The sequence below is a fragment of the Periplaneta americana genome, chromosome 9, assembly GCF_040183065.1.
Source record: "Periplaneta americana isolate PAMFEO1 chromosome 9, P.americana_PAMFEO1_priV1, whole genome shotgun sequence".
NCBI classification, from domain to species: Eukaryota; Metazoa; Arthropoda; class Insecta; order Blattodea; family Blattidae; genus Periplaneta; species Periplaneta americana.
In genome coordinates this window covers 173,900,089-173,914,447 of record NC_091125.1, presented here as the reverse complement: position 1 = coordinate 173,914,447, position 14,359 = coordinate 173,900,089, and the positions used below count along the sequence as shown (strand labels likewise).

The following is a 14,359-nucleotide window of genomic DNA, read 5'->3' as shown; positions in this document are numbered from 1 at the left end:
ATGTCCAGGTGTGAGGAGATGCTACGTGAGCCACCAAAGCCAATTTCTTCCAAATTTATAAAACTACTGAAGGGTAGTGGCGGACCATTATTAACTTCCCCTTCATGATCCTGTGACTCAACGTGTCGAAGGGGTGGCAACAAGGAAATGTGCCGGAAGTACGAAGTTCGATGTATAGTACATAAACGTTTGTGTAATTTTTTGTTCAAGAATTTTATAAAACTGAAATCTTCCAAATTGTCACCGTTTCGTAATTTTAACCTGTTCATATTACTGTTCAGCATATAGACTAACTGAATATAGTCCACACCTGTGGAGTAACGGTTAGCGCGTCTGGCCGCGAAGCCAGGTGGCCCGGGTTCGATTCCCGGTCGGGGCAAGTTACCTGGTTGAGATTTTTTCCGGGCTTTTCCTTCAACCCAATATGAGCAAATGCTGGGTAACTTTCGGTGCTGGACCCCGGACTCATTTCACCGGCATTATCACCTTAATTTCATTCAGACGCTAAATAACCTGAGCTGTTGATAAAGCGTCGTAAAATAACCTACTAAAAAAACAATAGTTTTTCTAGTCTCGCTGTAAATGTGGTGGTACAAAATTTGGAGTTGCCGTTTCACTTGATATAGGATACATTCGGATGCGTCCATAAATTTTCTACGAACAATTTCTCACAACTCGATGTAAACAATTTTGCGCAAATTTCGTTAAATGCTGGTTTTTTACGATATTTGATGTGGTTCTTAATATGTATAAAAAACACTTCTCTGTAAATTCGTGTTCTCAGGCACATTTTCTTGGCGAAACAGGATCGAGCTCTCTATTGCGAACTTCTATTGGAAATTTATCCCTTATTTCGATACTGTTTCAGGTGCTTTGTGATAATTGGTGATACATTGTACTGATGGATGCTATGGAACAGTGTACAGATGCATCACAACCACTCGGTGGTTTAAACCTCAACTGGACAGTTTTATGGTAATTTCCATTTTTACATGAGCTCCTATATTGTCTATCATTATTGATAACTTTATTTTATATCTGCACTAACGTATTTTGAAGCCTTAAAAATATTTCTAGGACATTATATTCAAACTAAAAATAGCGAAATGTATTGTAGTCTCGGTTTGATAAATTGCAAGATTACGTTTGCACAGCAATTTTTCTTCTGTGGAATTCGTGATCGTTGAAATCTGTTGATAGTTCACAGCTTTAAATTGTAAGAGTAACATTTAAATTGGCCACCGGCGTGGCTCAGTCGGTTAAGGCGTTTGCCTGCCGATTTGAAGTTGCGTTTGGGCGCGGGTTCGATCCCCGCTTGGGCTGATTGTCTAGTTGGTTTTCAGAGGTTTTCCTCAACCGTAAGGTGAATGCCAGGTAATCCATGGCGAATCCTCGGCCTCATCTCGCCAAATACAATCTCGCTATCACCAATCTCATTGACGCTAAATAACTCTGTTCATACAGAGTCGTTAAATAACCAACTAAAACATTTAAATTTTTATGGAAATGATGTAGATGTTCGGCCATACGAAATTAAACTTTTATAGAATAAAATTCAGATTTTTTATCTACCTGTGGAAAATTTCATCTCCTGGAATTGTTTTTTAAAAGGTTGTATTTCTATAGTGAACAAAGTAAAGGATTAGTAACAGCAGTTGACATTTTAGACAAGGTTTATTTGCTAGACATTGTGATAAGCAATTATTTCTTCCTTGGATGATATAAATCTTCAGGTCTTCAGTTTTAATTTGGCTCGAATAATTTCGATTACCCGATTTCTTGAACTTTCATTTTGCGTCATTGATTCCTTAGGTCTAGTGCACGAAAGTGGATATTGGTATTGCTCGAACTAATCCATGAATGTTCTGTAGTTATGCATGAAGAGGAAGTTTTTTTCTATTTTGGAGTTTTGTTAACGATTTTTGCTGCCTTGTGCTAATTTTGACTACATTTTAGTCTCATTCTAGTGACTTGATTACTTCCGGATGTTTATAGCTTGTATAATGTTAAGTGAGAATTAATTTTACTCTCTAGAGTTTTTAATAAAAGTTAAATAGTATTATTCACTTCGTGTACAATATATTGACGTTTGGTTTCAAATTTCTTTAGGTGGAGCTCCTGTCCGAAGTGAAAACCCTACAATGAACGTACCAGCTAACTGAAAGAATATTGCTTTCCTATGGAAGCCATTGTCTACACCAGGATAGCTCTAATGGGCACTTTATCAGCAACTTCAGGTACGAGACTTGGCTAGTTCTCTCGCGTCCTTTTATTTAATTTAATATACAGTTTTGAGGGAACTACTTGATAAAGCGAACATGAGTTTGTGGGATGTAAATGGGTCATTTGCAGAATTTGTATAACAAATGACGTCCATCAATTCTTACCCTTCCCATTATTGCATTTATAACGATAGTTACAAATTCCCAACAGTGAATAGTTTCAATACTAATGTAGTAAACGTCACAAGAATTATTTCCCTCGTGTGAAATATTTCACGAGAATAAAATAAAATTCTCATATTGACGGCTAAAATGCAGTGTCCATACTTTTTAAGTTTTTAAAATGGAGCATGATTATGTCCAGATAAAGGTTTGTTTAATAATGTAATTGATAAAAAATTAAAGAAACATTCGATATTATCAAAAGTTCTTCATTTATGTCTGAGTTTGTATTTCCTTAAACATGATTACATAATTACTCTAGTCAAGTAAGTCAGTCAGGTCTGTTGCACTATTCTGCTCCTATGGATAAACAGATGAAAAAGAAATCCCACAGATGTCAGCACAAGCCAAGATGCTGCACAAAGAGCCATTTTGATTGTACTGCTATGTTCACTCATTTTGTTTTGGCGAGTTTGTGTGTCATACTCTTGCTTTGTGTTTTAGTCTAAGCATGCATTTTTACTTTGTCAGATCTGTTTGTGTTGTGTTTTCCACAAATAACATATAAAGCAAAGATAAAGAGGACATAATAGTACAAGTGTCCAGTAGTTAAGAAGCTATTTTGAAGATTTTTAAGCAAAAAAAATTTAGGTTAGCACATGCTTGTTTGCTTTGTCAGATCTGTTACTCCGTTATGTCTGTTAAATCATTCAAAACAGTGCTGTAAAGCAAGGTGAGTGTGCAGTGGCGGATTACTGTGGCAGAGACATTGCACTACATTAATACATGCAGAATATGCACTAAATAGTACTTTAATTTTGACGTTCTCAATCGTTCATTTGTTTACAATTGTTGCAAATGACTCAAATGCATTTAATAGATTTGTTATAATTTATGAACAGTTTTCCTAACATTTCACTAGTTGCACCAGTCAGTTAACTGAATGATTCCTATATCTTTATGCTCGACCATGCCGAAATGTAGTAATCATACACCTGGTAGCAGTCCTTTAATGCATGTCATTAAAGTACACCTATTCATTAAAGTTCAGGTTTTCGATTATTCTCAGATATGCAATCGAAAGAAAACTATCGAAAGGTCACGGAGGCTGGAAATCCAATACTGTCGCAGAAGGTTATGTTCTGTTACTATAATAATTAGCGTTAATTGTAAATAATATTGCAATAAATTCAATTTGGCATCTCGTTTTTAAATGTCGAATTCAATTTCAAGGTTATATCGGTCTACTATATAGTCACGAAGCTGGAGTTTTGAGGGTGCTAGAAACAATACTGTGGCGGTTCTATTTCGCATTGTCTGTAATGAGGCGATATTAGCGATCCTAGTGGTGAGCAACTATCTAACGTTTCAATATTTACTACGTATTGAGCTTCGTGACTCTATATACTAGACTGTGGTTGTATCAAGACTAAAGTTTATCTTATTCTCTAGATTATATAAAGGTCGTCGACATTCGTGTCCCGGAAAAAAATCAATACTTTCGCGTCTGCGCACATGTCACAATTCATGAGGTAGGCTATTTCACTCGCATAACATGAATAATTATGAATAATTTCAAGTTAGAAATATGGTCGAGCATAAAGTCGTATGAAACTTGCCTATAATGGTAATTAAGACGCGAGTATGAAAATTATGAAACTCGCTTGCGCTCGTTTCATAAACATCCTCTCGTCTTAATTACTACCATTATAGGCTCGTTGCATAATGTACTATTGTTGTACAGGAAACCGTGTGCTCATTTTTCCATTTCGCTTTTAAACTTCTGTTCACAAATTTTCATCAGCCCTTAGTGTGAATTGATGATAGAAACCGCAACGCTGGAAACTAGGGCGAAGGGTGTGTAGCTCAAGGGTTGTTTACGCACAGATTATTGAAGTATTAGGTAAAACATTTAATGGACGAGTCGAAATGCTGCACCACGTTAAACTGAATACTTAAACCTCCGCCTTCTTTATTGCATCAGTTAAATGTGGTTTGGGCCAACTTCTTCGCCGATCACACTATTTAAAAAGATTGACAAAATTCTCTTCATGTTAAGCCAGGCGATAGTTGTGAAAATACACTGATAGCTAATGCAACTACACGATTTTCTTGTATCCTTTTTCTAATGTTTAAGCTATGTACTGGAAGTTCTGATATATAGCCTTAAATCTTGGAGAGGAAGCGGAACACTTTTCCTACATTTAACTCTTTTAATGACGAAAAATTGTCGTAATTTAAGGGGAGAGGATGGGATTTTTTTGAAACTTTTTTCCTATTTGGTGTGAAATATTTTTTGGATGTAGAGCGCTCATAGCTGTGGCAACTCGACAAAATAAAAATATTTTGAAAAAATTATTTGGGGGCCTAAATTTGAAAAAATGTACCCAATGCAAGATTGTACTAAAACCGATATATCTAAGCCGTTTTTAAAGATAGATTCAGACAGTTTTTTGCAATGTATTTGAAAAAGCATGTTATACAAATTGTCTAACAGAATTTTGATATTAGTCCCTATGTTTGTAAAATAAACAATTAAAATTTAATAATTTTCTTATTTCCTTTCTTGCAAACAAACGGACGTATTTTTAAAATGAAATCAATTAAAATTCTGTTAGAGGAAAGTTTTCTAATAGTCTAAAGAATGTGTTCTAAATTTCATGCATGTATCTTTAATAGTTCAGAAATTACATCCATTTTTGTCTGGCAATGCAGCAAAAAAATAGTTATTGGAAACCGATAAAAGCGGGCGTGTGATTTAATAATAAATAGCGCAGGAAGTTTAAAAATGACGTCTCAACATCCGATAAGGGCACAAATACCCACAAAATGTTACGCAATGCATTCCACACATATCAAAGGGTATTTTAAAGAAAAAAAAAGTTAGAAAATTTAATTTACTGGAAACAACAATGAAAGTGGGAGTGATTTAAAAATCCATAACTCAGGAAGTTTAAAAATGGCGACTCAACATCCGATAAGGGCACAAATACCCACAAAATGTTATGCAATGCATTTCACACATGTCAGAGGGTATTTTAAAGAACATTTTTTTTGAATATTTAATTTACCAGAAACAACAATAAAAGTGGGCGAGTGATTTTAAAAATCCATAGCGCAGGAAGTTTAAAAATGACTTCTCAACATTCGATAAGGGCACAAATACCAGAAGATGTTATGCTATGTATTCCACACATGAGTATTTTAAAGAATTTTTTTAAATTTACTCATTTTTCACCAAAAAATACCATCCTCTCCCGTTGAAGGAATGTAAAATCACTAATCTGATGGTAATATTTCAGGAAAAGTTCCTGGTTCCTAGACAACCAGGTGGAGACTTATCACAGTTGGCAGCCCTCATCGCCTTGTGCGTTGACAGGAATGTGGAACAACTCGTTGTGTGGAACCAAGATTGGATCAAGAAAAATGTGAATTTTTCTTCAGTGCAGGAATGAAATGTGAACTGAAGGAAAACTGTCCTAGATTTGCCTGTGGCATGTAAACATTGTAATTTTTAGAAAATAAATCTGTTCGTGCTTTGTTACTATTAGAGTTTTTGTGTATCGAATTAAAAATTTGAAATTCCTCTGAATCCGTAAATCTTCCAACAGTAAGTTTCCACATTTCTGGCAGTAAATGTGAACGAAATAATTGTAACCATTAACTCTTTAATTTCTGTTCTTTGCAATTAATCGAAAATGCAGATCAACAAGGGTGGAATTTATTTACCACCGGCTTGTTCGGAGGGTTAACGCCCTTGGAAAGGTCCTGATTTCGCACTCCCAGTAAAACGCAGGAACTTAAATTTCTATTTTGAGTCACAATTATGGCCGTGAATACTTTAGTGCACCAGGTTGAAACGGATGTATTTCAGATTTCAGATGAAAGTAGGAAAAATTTTAATTTTCCGTATATTCTTCCTAGTTCAAAAGTTTAAATTTTCTGGGAAATGAGTTTCATTATTTCGCTTGTGCGTGCGATTTCCTTACATACGTCACTATCGTATTTAACATTCCATGGTATTCATACATTGCTTACAGCTAGAATATGGAACAAGTCTAATACTATTATAAAGTCTTAATTTAGTGACAGTCTAGATGAAATATATACAGACGAGATTTACAATATAGTCTACTAGTACAACACAAAGTTTTAGTATCAATTTCATGAAGCGTTATTGAATGTCATGAATTCACCTACAGAATAGAAGGCGTGAGAAATTAGGTACTTCTTTAATTTGGCCCTAAATAATCTTATGTTTTGAGTTTCATTTTTTATATCGATAGGGAGGCTATTAAAAATTTTTACTGCCATATAACGCACTCCTTTTTCATAGCACGATAGACTTGCCGATGGAGTATGAAAGTCATTTTTTGTCGTGTATTTATGCTGTGAACTGTTGAATTAGTTACAAAGTTTTCACGATTACATACGAGGAAGATTATTAATGAAAAGATATACTGACAAGCCATGGGCATTATTTGTAGTATTTTTAAAATAGTCCTACACGATTCCCAAGATTTGGCACCTACTATTATTCTAATTACTCTTTTTTGTAATAGAAATATACTGTTACTATCTGTGGAATTTCCCCAGAATATTATTCCAAAACTCATTACCGAGTGGAAGTATGCAAAGTATATTGTTTTTAAGGTATTGATATTTACTATCTTTTGCATAGATCTAATAGGAAAACAAGCTGAATTTAGTTTGGGGGTAATTTCTTTAATATGATTTTTCCAATTTAACACATTATCGATTTTTAAGCCAAGAAACTTGGTTGTTGCTTCTAATAGGGATCTATTAATTATTGCGCTAGAAATTTGCGAGACTTGTAGCGAATACCAACTTACACGGTTGTACGTTCTACAGTATTCATGCACAAGGACGTTTTGACGAATTTTCTCTTTATTAGACCAATTTATAACGTATTGCAGTAATACTTTTGTATGATTTCTGGCTTTTACAGTAATTTCAGTACTCAACAATGAGAATACTTGTAAGATTAACCGATCTAAGGGGTAAAGAGATTATGTAAAAAGCAGACTTTCAGAATAGTGAAGTGTCTCACAACAAAAGATAAGGAAAAAAAAAAAGTGGATGGATGTTCACTAAATTTTCTACTGGTCTAATACTTTAAAATCGTCAGGAATTTCTACGTGCGGCTCCTGTCGGGATCATTTTGGCTGTCTGCGCATGCGCGGACTTTGTTAATAAAAACCTAAGCTAACCAAACCTAACCTTCGTATATGCAAGATGTGTACCCGAAGCACGAAGGGAATTTCTTGATTTGACCTGGAATGTACACGCGAAAATAAATTCAGGTAAGGATCACGCTGACACTGCAAGAGGCTCGCGCATGCGCCATAGCCGAACTGTTCTGTTCAGAGACCTTCCTGAAATTTCTTGCATTGCAACTCTAGGCATATTTTATGTACTCTAGTTCCCCTAATTCTAGGACGTTTCAAGACTACTTCGATGAACAATGTTGGAAGAGTATTATTTACGTAGATCGTTGTAGATCTGAGACATGACAAGCATAGAGGGCTGAATGTCGGATCGTAATTCTGCGCTTCAAATTATCAATAATCCAGGCGCGTTGTGAACGTTGGGTATTTATAACCACCGGTGTAAGTGGTTCACTCCGTAAGGAGAATAAGGCATACTTTATTCCTGAGGTCGTGAAATTGTCCTCGAAGGCGGATGAACTAGGCTATAGTCAACGGCATAAGGATGGAAAGGGCAATGGGGAAATCACTGCACTAAAAATCCAAGTGGATTTCCTAGTAGGATATGGTAAGTTCCAATCAAAAACTTCAGTATCTTGGCAATAAAATGAGATGGAAAAATATACCAGCTACTTCAAAACATTCTTCAGACCGAAGTTGAAGGCAGAAGACTTACATCGTGGTTCAAGAAATCGTCTGCAAAACAGCAATTAATAAAATTGAGGGGTCCCGGCAAGAAAGTGCCAAGCCACATTTTTACACTTTTGATACAAGGAAAGTAGAATGTTTGATCAAATCCTCAAATCGCGGAAAAAGTTAAATTTTCGTTCTACATGTGTAATGAGTTTCCTTGATATATTTTTAATTAAAATTTGAAATATATTTTTTATTATTTTATATTAAAAATTTATATTGATATGTATACTGTTCTCTGGCTTAACACAATCTTCGCTAAAAATTACTAATTATATTGTGTGAAGTTTTATTAACATTAGAAATGTTATATTTTCAACTATTATTTACTATTTTTAAGACAATACATTACTTTCGTTACTTTATAAAAGACAAACAATAACCTAAAATATAGGGTATTTCAAAAGTCAGTTAAAAGAATATTAAATCGCTATAAATATTATAATATTTTAGACAGGGAAAAAACAAAAACATCACAGTGTTGGACAAACAACGGGGTTTACAAAACATTGGGAAGATGTCCGCCATTCTCTTGTTCAACGTACAGCATTCTGTCTGCGACACCATGCACAGCATTTTGCAGATAATGTCTTGGAATATTGGCAATTTCTTGCGAGATGAAATCTTTCAGTTGCAGTAGGGTTGTTGGATGTATCAGGAAAACTCGTTCTTTAATGTAACACCACAACCAAAAAGTCGGCCGGATTGAAATCTGGAGATCGCGGAGGCCACATTTTTTTTGGAAAGTGCCTACTCATGTCACGATCGCTAAACATCTGAGTAATTAATGTTTTATTATTATTCACAATCACATTGTTCACCATATGCGGGTATGAAATTAATTTACACACAATAAACAGCTTAAGAGCTATGTTCGAGTTGATTTAAAACAGATCAGCTAAGTTATAGAATATTATGCAAATCTATTCATGGAATCAGTTATCCTTATTTACAATCATCTGAATAGAAGTCTCTGACTAGATAATTCTGTCTTTCTTGTTGCATTATTCCTCCGGAATGGAAAAGTCGTCTTTCATTTGTTCCTCGTGACTACCGAAGCTTCTGCTTTCCAGAACCTCTCATTTGCTTACCTGCGTACATAAGAAAGCAACTTAATCAAAATATTGTAAGACGGATGGTTTTTAATGAGGTTTAAGGTACCTGTTATTTGGCACACCAATCACATCTGTACTTTCATTTGTTTCAATAGAACATGCTATGAAACTTTTTCAATTTTTGTACCAATTGTTCAATAGTGTACTCACGCTAGATGAGGTAGTTGACAAGTTTGTACAAAGTGGTGTACTCACGCCAGATGAGGTAGTTGACAAAGTCTCCCAGAAGGTAAGACACCACGATCAGCAGGAAGTTACCCACCAAGTACAGGAATATGTGCCTTGCAGGCAGGATGGTCAAGAAGGGGTAGGGCCACCGACCGCCCACCACCCTCACGAACACTACCCTGAAAATAGACATTCCAAGTACACATAGACTACTATACTTAGTGCTTGCTCTTCACTACTTCGTGGTATTCGCCACACTCTTTCGTGTCTGTTTAGTCATTTTGTTATTTACTTATTTTGCTAGTCATTCAAACATTGCAAGTGTTGAAGAGAAATCGTAACAGAGTGGACCTAACAACTAGAGCCCTCGTGGAAGAAAAAAGGACCGATAATCCTGTTCTTCATCAGGCCGCACCAAACGTTTAGTTTTGAGCTATCCCGGGCATGTTCGAGGTAGACGTGTGGATTTTGTGTACCCCAGATTCTTACATTGTGCCGATTGACAGATCCTGATACATGAAACGTCGCCTCGTCTGAAAACAAGACGTTTCCAAGAAATTGAGGGTTTCATGTCAATACATCAATAGCGAATGTCTGTCATCGTGGCCTGTCATCTGGTTTTAATTGCCGAATAATTTTCAGCTTGTAGGGGTACAAACGAAGTTGATTATGAAGCACTCGATGCACAGTTGATCTCGGCACATTGAACTGCCGGGTTGCATGGCGAATTGATTTTTGAGGACTTCTCTGAAATCCTGTTCTAATTTCTTCAAGCTGAGACACGTTGACGAGAACCTCCGGATCGTCTGTTCACACTTTAGAGCATATCAAACATCGAATGTGGTCTTCCTCTTCACAAAAATAAATATATAAATAAATAAGTAAATAAGTAAATAAATAAATAAATAAGTAAATAAATAAATGAGTAAATAAATAAGTAAATAAGTAAATAAATAAATAAGTAAATAAATAAGTAAAAAAATGAATGAGTGAATAAATAAATAAATAAATAAGTAAATAAGTAAATAAATAAATAACTGAAAAAGTAAATAAGTAAATAAATAAATAAGTAAATAACTAAAAAAGTAAATAAATAAATAAATAAATAAATAAGTAAGTAAATAAGTAAATAAATAAGTAAATAAATAAATAACTAAATAAGTAAATAATTAAATAAGTAAATAAATAAGTAAAAAATGAATGAATAAGTGAATAAATAAATAAATAAATAAATAAATAAATAAGTAAATAAGTAAATAAATAAGTAAATAACTGAAAAAGTAAATAAGTAAATAACTAAAAAAGTAAATAAATAAATAAGTAAATAAATGAATGAATGAGTGAGTGAATAAATAAATGAATGAATGAAAGAGTGAGTAGATAAATAAGTAAATAATTAAATAATTAAATAAATAAGTAAATAAGAAAATAACTAAACAAGTAAATGAATAAGTAAATAAGTAAGTAAATAAATAAGTAAATAATTAAATAAGTAAATAAGTGAATAAATAACTAAAATAAATAAATAAATAAAAAATAAATAAATAAATACTGTAAGAATGAGGGCCTCACCACGAGCAGTAGCAGAGAATGACGCCCAGCACGGCTAGGAGTCCTCGTATCCTGTCCGGGTAGGGTCTGTAGCTGAGGGACATTTCGAAGAGCGGCAGCACCAGGATCACGGTGTGCAGGCTGTGGTTCATCCATAGCGGCACGTACTGCATCACTCCCATGTCCACGATGAGGCTCTCGTCCAGCAACAAGTACATGATAGATAGATAGATAGATAAGATAGATAAAACTTTATTGTCGATGGCATAATGTATGCATAGACATGGTCAAATATATACAATTACAATTTAATGTAAAATAAGTCAAATAAAAAAAAAAAAAAAAAAAAAAAAAAACATTATTCATTTCAACGGCCCATGCGTGCATCCTCAAGACTGTAGGGACACAATTTTATTAATTTCGTTTTTATATGATTCTTAAATTTCAGAGAATTTTTTGTATATTTGATGTCATCAGGCAAACTGTTGTATATTTTAATACCAAAGACCATATATGTTCTACTAGTGTTTGTAAGGTGGTGAACTGGAATAGTTAAATTATTTTTGTTACGAGTGTCGTAGGTATGGAAATCACAATTTTGATGAAAATCAGACAGATTTTTATAAATTAGTAGTAAAACATTAAAAATGTATAAACCATAAACAGTAAGAATATTATATTGTAAAAAATGTTCCCTACAAGAGGTCCTACTGTCAACACCCGCTATGCATCTGACAATACGCTTTTGAGCAATAAATATATCATTCAGCATGGTTCCAGATCCCCAAAAACAAATACCATATGAAAGCCTAGACTCGACGTGTGCGAAATAATAAGACATTAATACATCGTGATTTATTATCGTCCTCAAAATTCTGATTTGATAACAAATGCTATTGAGCTTAGAAATTAAACTTGTGCAATGGGGTCTCCAAGACAAACAATCATCAAATGTAACGCCCAAGAATTTAGTAGTTTCCCATTTACATAAGTATTGATCTTGAATAGAAATATTGATGTCCTTCAAATTTCGCTTTTGAGAATTGTGAAAGTAAATATATCCGGTCTTATTAACATTTAAGTGAAGCAGATTGCTATCAAACCATGTTTTGAGATCTTTTAACAGGTCACAACAGGTTGTCTCTAAATCCAGTTCCTCGCCATCTTTTACAATGACAGAAGTATCATCAGCATACATACACATAAAATGATTTCTTACATACATGGGTAAATCGTTTACATATAAAAGAAACAATACAGGGCCCAGAACAGAGCCCTGAGGAACACCCACATCAATATGTACATTCTTGGATCTATATTTATGTGTAAAATTATTTATTTTATGATCCTTGTGTAGTATTTCCACATATTGATATCTGTTTTGAAGATAAGAGGCAAACCATTTTAAAACTATCCCACGAATACCATATCTTTCAAGCTTAGCCAGAAGAAGGTTATGATTCACACAGTCGAAAGCTCTGCTAAGATCGCAAAAAACTCCAACAGGAGGCTTACCATTATCAAGAGCAGACGTAATTTCATTGAATACGCTATAGATTGCAGTATTGGTGGATTTTGAGGGTCTGAAACCATACTGATTATTGACTAAAATATTAAAACGATCCAGGTACTTAAATAGTCTGTCTAGCATGCAATATTCAAAAACCTTAGAAATAGTATTACCAATTGCAATGGGTCTATAATTTTCCACTTTCAATTTATCAGATTTTTTAAAGAATGGAATAACTTTATTAAGTTTTAATTCATTTGGAAATATACCTGAACAAAAAGACATGTTAATAAGGTATGTAAGTGGTTTAATTATAAACTCACTACCTGTAATAATTAACATAGAAGGAAACTCATCAGGGCCGGATGAGAATTTACGTTTAAGTTTAGTTTTTATAATTTTATGAACTTCGGACTCTGAAAACTCACTCAAATACATGGATTTGTCAGTAGACTTAAAATTACTAGCATTGTGTTCAAAATTAGAACCATTTAAGTGAGAGATAACTTGTGCTGGTGCATCTTTAAAAAATTTGTTGAAATTATCAACTATATCTTGAGGATTTTTCGTGATAACATCATCAATTTTCAGAGAAATATTTTCATGTATATTTTGACGATTTGTTACCTTTCTGATTATTTTCCAAGCCATACTACCTTTATTCAGTGCATTATCCAACATATTACTGTAGTAATGTCGTTTGGTGTTATTAACCAATATTCTATGGCCCAGAAGTTCACAGCCGCTACCTGATAACCATTGTAGGCTACTTGAACCAGTGTGTGTGTGTGTGTGTGTGTGTGTGTGTGTGTGTGTGTGTTTTAACAGGAGCTGTGCCAAGGTCCGGAGAGAGACGGCGAGTGAGTGGAAATGGGACGGAATACCAATCGCTGAGATGGAAGCACGCGTGCAAGGAGGTGTATGGATGACACATTTTATGACACATGCAAAGAATTCAAGAATTACAACACTTGGCCTTTACAACATAATACAACAAAATAAAATTGTCTCTTTTATTGTAGTTGGAAGACAAATTACATTTCTTTGATTTCACCAACTTTGGTATGTCTGGGAAAATCATTTGAGCAGAGTTAATGCGTAACACTGCTTACAACGCAACATCGGAGAAACATGACCTACTGCCATCCTCTGAGGAGTTTAGTGCTGAGAGGAATGCGGTTCCGACTAGTCTAGCACACTACTGGAGTGGGAGGGGACAGTGACAGCGGCAGTCTGGAAGGAAGTACAATCATACTGAAAACATTCGCCCAATTTATGAGAGCAGTATATCTATTAGTTTTCTAACGTATTTTTGGCGAGATAGAGACACTGCCCGTGTCTCAAGTCCTGAGCCGAGAGCTCCCTAGTCCTTATAACCACGCCTCTTAGGTCTGCTCGGACCGTCACGGCAGCTGCAGCGTGGAGGCACAGTAGCATATTACATGTTCTGAAAACATTATCCTATGCCACTGCAGGGGTCTTTACTGTTTATAATACTAGATACTCTAATCGTGGTTATCACTATCGCTATTATCTCTGATGGCGATTTCCGAAATAATAATAATAATAATAATAATAATAATAGTAATAATAACAATAATAATAATAGCATAATAAAATCGACACTAAACAACATGAAAATAATACCATAATAGAAAAAAGAAAGTAAAATACATTGGGATATAGTGAAAGCAACTCATTTAGTACAAA

The 14,359-nt window shown here is 34.4% G+C and overlaps 1 protein-coding gene across 1 annotated transcript in view; it reads right to left on the bottom strand.

The window, feature by feature from the left end:
- Nucleotides 1-9,738, bottom strand: part of LOC138706746 (androgen-induced gene 1 protein-like) — a 31,305-nt gene extending 21,567 nt beyond the window's left edge. The window contains exon 1 of the mRNA XM_069836387.1: nucleotides 9,616-9,738. The gene's annotated coding sequence lies outside the window, so the exon portion shown is untranslated. The remainder of the gene's footprint in view (nucleotides 1-9,615) is intronic.
- Nucleotides 9,739-14,359: the final 4,621 nt, after the last annotated feature.